At 49.8% G+C, this 12686-nt stretch overlaps 1 pseudogene; it reads right to left on the bottom strand.

Moving 5' to 3' along the window:
- Window positions 1-16: 16 nt before the first annotated feature.
- LOC120642715 lies at window positions 17-1254 on the bottom strand (annotated as a pseudogene).
- Window positions 1255-12686: the final 11432 nt, after the last annotated feature.

Here is a 12686-nt window from a genome sequence, read left to right as displayed (position 1 = left end):
CTGTTCTTCCAAGAAATATTGAGAAGAAGTGATTTTACGTTTCCTCTTCGAATGCCTTTGTCTTCGATCGAGGAGTACAATGCTTGCAAGTCTAACTCATTGGCAAGCCATGATTATGCTATGCACATCCTTGTTGTGCCGTGCGGCCGTGCCCTTTTGGCACCGACACCCTCTCTACCGGCGACGCCTCGGCGGTCAATCCGCGCAGCTCCTGCCCGGTCGCCGGCGACGGACCACGCTGACATGCCCGGGTTTCGACTATTACAGCTGCGGCTTCCTGACGGTCTGGATTCTATACTAAGCCGCCGCCGCCCGCCGGTGCTGCGCCTGCCGCGCCCGCGCCTCTCCGGCGCAGACGAGCGCCTTCTCGAGGCGCCGCTCCACCCGGTACCCGCCGCCGTGGCTCGCCTCCCGCTCCAGGTGGCGGCAGTAGCTCTGGAACACGCTCGGGCACACGTTGAGCCGGAACTCCATCAGGAAGAGGAGGTCGAGCTCCAGCGCGCTGAGCTCCGCCGCGGTCAGCCCGCCGACCGCCGCCAAGTGGGAGTTGCTGTAGTTGCGGTCCTCCACGAACTTGGAGGCCACGAGGATGGCCGCGGTGAGCAGGCGCTGCGCGTTGGCGCGCACGACGCGGACGCCGGCGTCCCTGCGCCGGAGCCGGTCCAGGTACGCGTACGCCACCACGTACACCTGCGCCGAGACGTGCGCGTACCGGGAGAAGCGCTCCAGGAACGCGCGCAGGCTCATGTCCAGCTCCGTGCCGCCGTCGAACGCCCGCACGCGCCGCCGTCGCTCCCGGCAGCCAAGGCCCGCTCGTTGCGGGCGATGTGCCGCTCCAGGATGGACGCCAGCACCGAGATCACGTCGACCGCCGGCGACAGCGCCGCCGACGAGCCGTCGTCGCGGCACGGGAACGCGAACGCGTCCGACGACACCTCACGCGACGCCATTTCTCGACTTCTCCGGTGGTGGTCACGAACACTCACGACTCACGGGGATCTGCGCTATCAACTGGCGAGCTGCGTTCTCCACCACACACGCCTACACCGCGCTGCGCTGCCACTGCAAGCTCGTGAGCCGTGGCTACTTATACCCGGACGAGGCGTCGGCGAGTTGTGGGGGCGGCGGGGAAGCTATAAACAATGGCGGGGCTGGACCCGGGACGGGTGGAGTGGACACGAGGAAGGAGCAAGGAAGCAGAGATACTCGTAAAAGAAATTCAGATGCATCGTCTGACAGGCTTGATCGATTGCCCCGGCTGGTAGCGCGGTGGGGGGTGTTTGGTTAGCAAACCTAATTTTTTTTTTCACAAAAGACAAATGTATGTATGGAGTACTAAACGAAGTTTATTTGTGAAATTTTTTCACGGATGAATATAATTTTTTCGAAACAAATCTAATGAGCCAAGTTCCACCATGATTAGCTACAATGATGCTACAGTAATCACATCTAATCATCTTCTAATCATGCGATCAAAGATTTTATTAGCTACAACACATGCTACAGTATCATGATTATGGAATTTATTTTGTAATTAAACTTCATTTAATACCTTTAATTAGTGGGACACAAAATTTCAAAAAAAAATCACCTCTAAGGCCACGTGATCGGCGAGGCTGGATTTATGACAAATCCCGACGGACAAAGCAAGTACCGCCTGCAGATCATCCTGTCGGCGAGGCTGGCCGTACTGCCATTAACAACATTTCCCGGCCCGCATGAGCTTACGTGCTACCTGCTCGCCTGGTACACGAACACGAGCACTCCTCGCCGGCCGTCGTCGTGACGCGTGGCCTGGCCTGGCCTGGCTGGTGAAGAGCAGCTTCTTCTTTTTAATTTTAATCCCTCCCTTGCCGGCTTCAAGTGTTGTTTGTGATGGCAGTTAGCAGCAGAGGCGTCTTTTGTTCAGACGTCGAAGCTCGGGGTGGTGGCGGCGTTCTAACCACCGGCGATCGCAGGAAAGGCTCCTGCTGCAGACACGTCTATTCTGTTGGGGAGGTTGGAGATTACGTGGATGTTGTGTTCTGGGAGCAGAGGACAAGAGCATCGAGTAGTTTGATAGGGTGATTGCAGGGAGGATACAAAGATGGATCTGTTGAAGATGATGTTTGCCTGTATGCAATAATAGTACCGCCTCTAGAAACTGATGAATGCATTCGTTCAGTTGCAACTTGCAAGGTCAGACCGTGTGCTGAGCTTCCGCTTCCAGCATGTACAAACGACAAAAGATTGTTGGGTTACTAAAACAATGTATGCATTGGAGGGAGGGAGGAGCACTAATTATCTGACAATTTTGACCTCTGTTTTTTTAAATCCAGTCCTAATCTTTAGAAAATTAGAAAAGTCGTCTTCTAAGCTTTAAGCCAACCTCTGTTTTTTTAAATCCAGTCCTAATCTTTAGAAAATTAGAAAAGTCGTCTTCTAAGCTTTAAGCCATGGCAGGTCAAGTAATGGATCTGATCATATGAAATTGAGGAATGTTGAGTACTCTATCCTGCTTGTGATGAGTGAATTGTCAACCGTGCGGTGTGATCGTGCGCTAGTTCTTTGGATTGCAGGTACATGGGCGTCGAGTGTCGACGGGGAGCTGCCGTGGAGGTGCTGTGGCCGATGGACCGTGCGGTGGACGGCGGTGAAGGGCAGCCAGGACCGGAGCTCGGACCGGGCGGCAGCTGTGGCGTCCACTCCTGGATCAAGGGCACAAGCGGCGACGGAAGGCAGGTTTCTTGGTTTGCGCCACAAAACCAAGATGGCGGACAGCGGTTGAAGACGCCAAGTCGTGGAGGCGACGGGCGTCGGTCTCGGGATTGACGGAACTGACGGGCGTCGACGACGTCTAGGGCCTCGCTGCGGGCGAGGAGGTGACGGGCGTCGGGCGGTGTCTAGGGCCGTCAGGAGGCCGAGGTGGTAACGGCATCTAGGGCCACGGCGTGGAGGCGGGAATCTTCCCGCGCGTGAGGTTTTGGCGGTTTTCTCAAAACCGGCCACCTACCCGGGTTTCGCGGACCCTCCAAAACCGCGGACCGGATCTTCGTCGACGTGGCGGCATCGCAGCAAAGACTTCGAGTCGAAGAAAGAAACTCCGCCATCGATCGAGGCTATACAGCAGGGTGCTGCTGACCCAACCAATCTGACCGGTCTGGCCGCAGCAGCCGGGTATAAATACCCCCCACCAGCCCGTGGCTGGTTGAGTCTCTTGAGTCTTTTATTTTCTCTTCGTTTTTCCTTCTCCCTGCCCCTGCTCTAGGTTAGGGCAAAGGACTCCAACGCAAAGAGAGTTTAGATTATAACTATTCTCTTCAATCTAGTGGGTGGATGATGGGCGGATGGCTCTAGCTGTTGTATAGGTGAATTCCTCTGAGAATTAATGGATGAAATTTGTTTGCAATTCACTTGTGTGTGCTGAGCATCTCATCATCCCCTTCTCTCTTGCGTTTTGGGTTCAATTCTCCTCTTTTGGTGTGTTCCTTGTTTGGAGGAGAACAACCCTTGATTTCGTGGTTTGATGAACTCTTTGGAATGATTCCTATGCATATAGTCTAGTGTCAAACCCCCTGGAATCATGAGTTCTCACGAATTGGCGATTTTGTGTTCTTGAGAAAACCGCAATCCTCTTTGATCTTTCCTCGATTTCTCTCGATCCGTGAATCTTTTGGGTGAGATCTTTTGGGGATATGTTCACGGGGTAGTTACGAAGCTTTCCTCTAAGTTTGGTTGGATTTGGACTTCATTTACTCAAGATTTGACATTTGGAGCTTTGTTGGCGGGCTGTCTGGGAGCGACCGATCTGACCGGTCTGTGCAACCGGTCTGACCGGTCTGGAGTTTTGAATTCCCAGCCCGACCGGTCTGACAGGTCTGTTCAACCGGTCTGACCAATCACTGCAGTCCAATTCTGTGTTTCGACTCGCTTTGCTTCCGCACTGCGACCTGGGTCTTCTGCTTCGAGATAGTTTGTCCATAGCTATTCTCGCTGACCTAGGTTCGAGGGCTTGCGGTGATTTTGGGACATAGGCCGACGTTTCAAATTTCAAAGAAATTTTGTTCGGCTCTCATTCACCCCCCTCTGGTCGCCAGTTTCAGTCCCTCAATTGATATCAGAGCTTGGTTGTGGTTTTCAATACTTTAACCGGTTCAAAAACCACTCGGCGACTGTGGCGAGTCTTGGTAAGATCCCGGTATTTTCCGGCGAGGGCTATGCCTACTGGAAGTTTCACATGAGAGCCTTCCTGCAGAGCATGGGAGCCGATGTCTGGGAAATTACCAGGAACCAGCTTTACGAGGTGCTTGCTGTTCGGACCACACCTCTCCAGGTGACCCAGCACGAGGCTAACGCCAAGGCCGTCAATGCCTTGTTCGCTGGCGTTTCTCGTGCGGAGTTCTCACGCGTCCAGGGTTTCCTGGAAGCCCACAAAATTTGGACGTGCCTTGAAAACTACCACGAGGGTACACCTCAGGTGAATGCCAAACTGTTCGAGACTCACCGGCGTGAGTACGAGAACTTCACACAGGAGCCGGGTGAGAGCATTGACTTGATGTTCAGTCGTTTTCAGTCGATTGTGAACAAAGTCAATGTGAACAGATCTACTGGTGCCCTTGAGTACACAGAGCACGAGAAGGCTCTCAAGTTGCTCTACGCACTTGACCGCTCTGTGTGGGATCTCAAGGTGAACACGATCATTGAGTCTGCAGGCTATGAGACTCTGACCGTGAACGAGCTTTTCAGCAAGCTCAAGGCCACGGAGGTGGATAACTAGACACGAGCCAAGCTCAATGGTGCCCCTCCTTCCAAGAGCGACGCTCTTGTGACTGGCCCAGGTGGTGGATCGAGCTCTAACGCTAACTCTGCTCTTGGCTTTTCTCTTGCCTCTTTGCCTTCTGTTTCAGATGAGCAGCTGGAGACGCTGGGCGACGACGATTTGTGCCTCCTCATCAGCAAGTTCCAGCGCGTCTACCACAACAGGCAGAGGAAGAAGAACCCCGGGTGCTACAACTGCGGCGATCTGAACCACTTCATCGCCGATTGCCCCAAGAAGTCCGGCGGTGGCCAGAACAACTCCTTCGACTACTACCGCCACCGCAACCGCAACCGCGACGAGGGAGGCTCCAACAAGGAGCGTCGGCGCCACAAGCACCGCAGTCGTGACCGGGGAGGACGCTTCGACAAGGAGTCGCTCAAGAAGCACTTCCAGTACAAGGCCAAGAAGCGGGAGAAGGCCTTCCTGGCACAGCTCAGCGACCTCGACAAGAGCTCCGACACCGACCGCTCTTCTTCGCCGACCTCCGACGACGACGACAAGAAGAAGAAGAAGCGGGACAAGGAAGCCACCGGCTTCATCGGCCTTTGCTTGGCGGCCGGTCGGCGCAAGAGCTTCTGCACCATGGTGGGCGAAGCCGATGGTGCTCGTGCGTCTTCGGGTGGACATGCTACACCGACGCACTCTGGCTCTTCTCCTGGATCCGAGAGCGATTCAGAGGTAAACTCCACGATCGATCTGCTTGATACAGAGGTTAAGGAGTTGTACGCCGCTCTCGACATCCAGAAGAGGCTGCTTAAGGAAGCAGCTAGAGAGCGTAGAAAGCTTAGGGCTGAGCTGGCTTGTGCTAGGGAGAAATCTAGTGAGGATGAGTGCGCTGGCTGCATATCTCACATGAATGATCTTGTTTCTCTCCGTGTCAAGTATGATGAGAACATCGCGAACTTAGATGTTGCTAAGACTTCGCTTTCTGACGTGTCTCACAAGCTAGCCAAGGCCAAGCATGTGCTTGAACTTGTCAAGGATGCTCCCATTGTTAGTGATGTGCTTGAATGCGATGAGTGTCCTATCTTTAAGTCTGATTTAACTTCTTTGCAGTCCAAGTTTGCTACTGTTGTTTGTGAACTAGAGGAGCTTAGATCTATGCCTGCTTTGCTTGGCGCTTGTAAGCTTTGTCCCACGCTTAGGTCGGTGCTAGATGAGAAGAACGCTTTGATCAAGTCTTTTGGAAAGACTAAGGTCATAGAGTCTAGCCCACCTATTGACTGCTCTGTTTGTCCTGGTTTGATTGCTGATTTAGATAGTCTTGTGGTAGAGAAAGCCAACTTAAAGAATGAGAATACCTATTTTAGGGCGATTCTGAGTTGGGTTTCTAGCAGTGAGCCGCAGTTGGGGCATGATGATTAAGCAGTTCAAGCGTGGTGATGGGTTTGGGGTCGGTTGCACATACACGAAGTCAGACTTTGACAGGTTGTATGGTAAGATTGGCAAGGCTGCTGGAAACACTGCTAGCACGAGCACACAGCCTTTGCTTGTTGACCCCGCGGATGGTGTGCTTAAATAACCACCGAAAGCACCTCCGCAGAAGCAGGTTTGGGTTCCAAAGCCCAATGCGCTGAGGAACCCTCTCGATTCGCTCCCTGCTGCCACAGCCCAGGTTGCCCAGAAGAAGGGGGATGCTCCTCCCCGTCCGCAGGCTAGGCCTCCACCTCCCAAGCGTGTGGTGAGGTACCACTGCGAGTTCTGTGACAGGGAAGGTCACCTGGAGGAGTTTTGCTTCAGGAGGAAGCGGGCTGTGAGGAGAGAGCAGGAGAGACGGAACACGGACATGTACTTTGCTTGGGTGCATGGTCCTTCTCGGCGTGGTGGTAGGCAAGATGCTAGGGCGCGCCGTGTAGGTGGAGCTCAGGGAGACGGTGGTGGTTATCGTGCTCCAGCGGGTGGTCGCTTTGCCGGCCGTGCTCCTGGTCGTTTTCAGTACGGCTATGGACCACGGGACCGAGGCTTTGGAGGAGGTTTAGAGGCTCCACGCTTTCCTCGCGGTGGTGTTCGTCAGCCTCGCGGTAGACAGGACAAAGGATACGCTTTACCTGACTTTGGTTACCCTTCTGTAGAGCAAATGGCTCGTCACTGGTTTGCTTCTCACTTTGCTAACCCAGTGTCGAGACGTTTGCTCCCCCTTTGTCTCGATGGTGATGCAGGTTGGAGGCCTGGAGAACAAGTGCTCCATGAATCTTGGTCTTATGCAGGTTTGATCAAGACTTGATGGTTCTCCAAGGCTGATGGATAGCCCATGGTGGCTGTTGTATGCTATGTACATTTGAGTTTGTCTTTTAAGTTCTTTGTACATTTTCTGTGTGTGACATGTTGTAGATTCTACATCTCTACTTGTTTTGCTTGCTAGGTCTGTGCTTGTGTTTTGGTGGACTAGCCACTCTGTATACTAGTTTTTGTGATTTTCATTTTGTCTTGACTCTTGCTAGCTCAGGGTGTGTGCTTTGTCCAGTCTCCTCATACTTGTGTAGCTTTTACTCCTCAGTTCTGGTTGCTAGCTCAAGTATCTTCTTCATATAGTCTTGCTGCCTTGGTTCATGTTGTTGAGTGCCTTTAGATTATTCTAGGGATATCTTCTGTCTTGATATGTTCTAGAGTGTCTTTTGGTATACCCTTGCATGTGGCTTGACTAACACCTAACCATTTGCTTGAGTTTTGCTCTGGATCTTTGGTGGTTGCTATCTTCTTGTGTCCTAGCTTCTCTTGTGCTAGGTATCACTTGTTGAGGGGGAGCTCTACCTCGGGTGCCGATGATGATCCAGAGTTACTGCGCCGGCTGCAGGCTCCGGCCCCTTCTGCTTCGACTACCTTAGCTCAGGAGGACGATCCAGTACCACTACTTCCACTTCGATCGTTCACCTCTACAAGAACCTGTTCGAGCAGAAGATGGATCCGCTGAGGACGTAGGGGAGGTGACCTCGAGCTTGCTATGCTCTAAGTCCAGCGGGATCTTCATCGAGGTATGTGAGCGTTCGGCCTGTACGTTTTCCTCTCAGGATGGACTTGTGGTTTTCTGATTGTTGCCTTTTCATGGTACTCAGTTGGATCCATTTGGTCTAGTCCTGTGTGTCTTTGAGCCGTTGTATTTGTTGAATTCTTCAGTTGCTTAGCTTTTGGCTTTTTTTTGTCTTTCTCTTAAGTTTTAGCTTGGTTAGTTACATTGTGCATATGCATTAAACATGTTTGCATTTTGCATTGCCTCACTTGCACTAGCATTCTTGTATACATTGCTATGATCTTCTAGTGCCTGCTAGTGTGAGTTGATAAACTTGATCATGTATAGCTTGCTCCATTGTGTATATGACATCATCTGAGTTAAGCTATTTTGATTTGAAAATCTGAAAACTTGATCACACTGTCTTGGCTACTAGCATGTTAGGGCGTGTTGATATGCTTTGCTATCTTATTCATGCTAGTGTAGCCTTTCGTTCAGCAATTCATACTTGAAATGATCTAAATTTGATAAAATTGCTTGAACTGTTCTTGAAATGGATTGAAAAGATCCAGGTGGGATTGCTTGTCGCACTGATCAAGCTTTCGGAATAGCTCACTTTGCACTTGTGAGAACACGGGCAAGACTATGCATGACTGAAACGAGTGCTTTAAGCTTCTGATTGTCTTTTAGCATAGGCTTGGCCTCGTTGCTAAGTAAAGCATGACAAACTTTCAACCCCTGGCATTAAGAATTGCTTGATATAAATTTGATCGAAAAATGATTGTTTGCAACATGCTTTTGGCTGAGTTTGGCTCACCTGTATGAGTTTGAGTTGCAATGCTTTCCATTTCCTACTTGTTAGTGCTAGATGATGGGTGATGCTTTTATTTCTCCTAAACTGAACTTGCCTAGCTCTAGACTGATTTGATATACCCTGTTGAGCTAGATGCAGGTCTTATTTATGGATGCACACATGCTTGTGACTAGATGTTGCTCATATCCTTATATCCCTGAATGCTTTCACTTACACCTCCTGCATTGCATTCATTGCATAGAATCTGTTCAGAGGGAGTCTCAGCTTCAGGGGGAGCTTTAGGACTTTTTAGGCTTGATGTGTGCATGTGCCAACAAGGGGGAGAATTTTGAGAGAAGTGATCGAAGAAGGGGCAGACTTGTTTGATTTTTGAAAAACTTGTTGTGCACAGGGCTTTGAGAGTGCATCATTTTGGGAGAGTTGCACTTGTGAGAGGGAAAAACTTTGCTTGGGGAGTTTCTGCTTTGTTCTTGGCTTCTGGTTTTCCTCGTTTTCCCTCTGCTTCTTGCATGCCTGCGTCGAACGTTACCTCTGTCTTTGAGGAGTCATGTTTTGGCTTTTGATCGATTGCGTCGAGCCCTTGCCCTTGTCTTAGAGAATCGATCTGTGCTTGAGTAAGTGACTATTCTTGACTTTCAGAGCTTTTCTGTCACTTGCTTGAGTTCTTCGCTTTCTTGCTTCTCTTTTTATCACTTCTCTGCTTTCAGGTGGTGTGTTGTCAATGCACTCATCAAGGGGGAGATTGAGGAATGTTGAATACTCTATCCTGCTTATGATGAGTGAATTGTCAATCGTGCGGTGTGATCGTGCGCTTGGTCTTTGGATTGCAGGTACACGGGCGTCGAGTGTCGACGGGGAGCTGTCGTGGAGGTGCTGTGGCCGATGGACCGTGCGGTGGACGGCGGTGAAGGGCAGCCGGGATCGGAGCTCGGACCGGGCGGCAGCTGTGGCGTCCACTCCTGGATCGAGGGCGCAAGCGGCGACGGAAGGCGGGTTTCTTAGTTTGCGCCACAAAACCAAGGAGGCGGACGGCGGTTGAAGATGCCAAGTTGTGGAGGTGACGGGCGTCTGTCTCGGGACTGACGGAGGCGACGGGCGTCGACGGCGTCTAGGGCCTCGCTGCGGGCGAGGAGGTGACGGGCGTCGGGCGGCGTCTAGGGCCGTCAGGAGGCCGAGGTGGTAACGGCGTCTAGGGCCACGGCGTGGAGGCGGGAATCTTCCCGCGCGTGAGGTTTTGGCGGTTTTCTCAAAACCGGCCACCTACCCGGGTTTCGCGGACCCTCCAAAACCGCGGATCGGATCTTCGTCGACGTGGCGGCATCGCAGCAAAGACTTCGAGTCGAAGAAAGAAGCTCCGCCGTCGATCGAGGCTGTACAGCAGGGTGCTGCTGACCCGACCGGTCTGACCGGTCTGGCCGCAGCAGCCGGGTATAAATACCCCCCACCAGCCCGTGGCTGGTTGAGTCTCTTGAGTCTTTTATTTTCTCTTCGTTTTTCCTTCTCCCTGCCCCTGCTCTAGGTGAGGGCCAAGGATTCCAACGCAAAGAGAGTTTAGACTATAACTATTCTCTTCAATCTAGTGGGTGGATGATGGGCGGATGGCTCTAACTGTTGTATAGGTGAATTCCTCTGAGAATTAATGGATGAAATTTGTTTGCAATTCACTTGTGTGTGCTGAGCATCTCATCCTCCCCTTATCTCTTGCGTTTTGGGTTCAATTCTCCTCTTTTGGTGTGTTCCTTGTTTGGAGGAGAACAACCTTTGATTTCGTGGTTTGATGAACTCTTTGGAACGACTCCTATGCATATAGCCTAGTGCCAAACCCCCTGAAATCATGAGTTCTCACGAATTGGCGATTTTGTGTTCTTCAGAAAACCCCAATCCTCTTTGATTTTTCCTCGATTTCTCTCGATTTGTGAATCTTTTGGGTGAGATCTTTTGGGGATATGTTCACGGGGTAGTTACGAAGCTTTCCTCCAAGTTTGATTGGAATTGGACTTCATTTACTCAAGATTTGACATTTAGAGCTTTGTTGGTGGGCTGTCTGTGACCAGTCTGTGCAACCGGTCTGACCGGTCTGAAGTTTTGAATTCCCAGCCCGACCGGTCTAACCGGTCTGTTCAACCGGTCTGACCGGTCACTGCAGTCCAGTTCTGCGTTTCGACTCGCTTTGCTTCCGCACTACGACCTGGGTCTTCTGCTTCGAGATAGCTTGTCCATAGCTATTCTCGCTGACCTAGGTTCGAGGGCTTGCGGTGATTTTGGGACATAGGCCGACGTTTCAAATTTCGAAGAAATTTTGTTCGGCTCTCATTCACCCCTCTCTGGTCACCAGTTTCGGTCCCTCAGAAATTGTCAGCTCTGACATTGAAACTTGAAAGGGCATGAGGCAGACTGGTAGAGTCCACACACCCAAAATGTTAAAAACAACCAATCATCTGTAATTCTGCTCGGTCCAAATACCTTTTTTTTGGCCCGAAAGTGAAAGCATCTGCATGCAGATCAAGCTTACAGAAATAAAGCAGAGCATTGATTTCTGATAATAATAGATCAAAGCTTTCATGCCCTACACTACAAGTTGATTTGGCCAAATTGAACTTTATCGCTTGCCACTTTCTCGAGTTGCTTTTGTATTATATTTTCCGTACATCATATAATTAGCTAAACCTCTGTCAACATGGTAATAAAAAAATGTAATTTATGTTTGCTCCTAAATCTGCCACGTCTGGCCAGTTGGATGGCTGGGTCCGGAGACAATCATAATGGGCTACTAAAACAAGTTGTCATTTCTGTGTCCTTCAAAAAAAAAACTTGTCATTTCTGTGAGTGTACACAACAAGTGCTTTCTTTTCCGTTGATCGCTAAACACTGCGGTCATCTTAGCGTGTGTAAAGTTCTAATACTTCTTTTTGAACAGATTTTTTTTGAACGAACGAGTGACCGTGCCCCTTTCTATTAATAAAGAAGAGTTGGAGCCACGGAAGGCTATTTTTGAACAGAAATTATTACTATTTTTATTGAAATTTTCGTGCCTGCGTATGACCATGAGCTGTTTATATCGAGCATGGCGAAAAAGTTAAATAAAAAAAATGCACTGCGCAAGCCTGTTTTTCAGAAACCAGCAGGCTCGTGGTTGTATGGTTCAGTAAATTTCAGATATAGTACCCCTTAACCTCTGTTTTTCTCTAGACCTTCAGTCGCAGATCAGGTGTCCTGGTGATGCTACTTGCAGCTACATACCAAACAGTAGCTGGATAGTCAAAAGGGTTGCCCTGGGGGGCTGGGTCTTTGAAGAACAGTGGATTTAATGTCTCAACCTGTTCCGTTCCTGTTTATAAGCTAGTTTTTTTTTTTCTTGAAACTTGCTGGAAGATTTTCTGTCCGGTGTGTATAAATGTATTGATAGAGAAGAGTTTATAAGCAAGTTTGTGATGAATAGTTAATTGGGATCTTTCGGTTAAGACGTCAAAGCTCAGATCTGCAGGAGACAGGTTTGTTCTGTTAGGATGGCGCTTGCAGGAGAGGCCCTCTCTGCCGACAAGTTTGTTTGCTCTATCAGGACAGTTATTAGAGATATATTTTGTGTTTGGGAGCAGAGAACAAGCGTCGAGGAGTTTGACTCAATGATTATTGCAGGAACTATATAAAATTTGATCTGTTGATAATGTCTTTTCTTGAACAGAAATCTCTGTAGGTAATGATGAGTTGTTGTATGCACTAAAATATGTCTCCAGAAAAGGAGTGCTTCCGTTAGTTGCAAATTCAATGAGTACTCTGTCTTAAAGAAGTTGTGCTGATGGCAGCTAACCAACCAAAATTGTGATGGCAGGGAGAAGCTTGCACTCATAATCTGACAAATTTTTGTCCATGCTACCTAGATTTTTGATTAGCCTGAATATTCAGAAAATTAGAAAGTTAGGTGGTTGTAAGTTAAACCAGTCTCAATGGGATTTCATGACATTAAATTCTATGCCACATCATTAGTAATTTTGTTGACATGGCGAGGAAAGATAAGGAGAGAGTTTCATAGGATAAGAAAAGAGTTTCATCACCATCACCGTGAAACTCAGCCGGCACAATTACTTAGTTCTCAGTCTTGTTAATGCACCATGAAACTATGCACTGAC

This window comes from Panicum virgatum, chromosome 7K (assembly GCF_016808335.1).
Source record: "Panicum virgatum strain AP13 chromosome 7K, P.virgatum_v5, whole genome shotgun sequence".
NCBI lineage: Eukaryota > Viridiplantae > Streptophyta > Magnoliopsida > Poales > Poaceae > Panicum > Panicum virgatum.
This window is presented reverse-complemented; position numbering and strand designations above follow the sequence as displayed.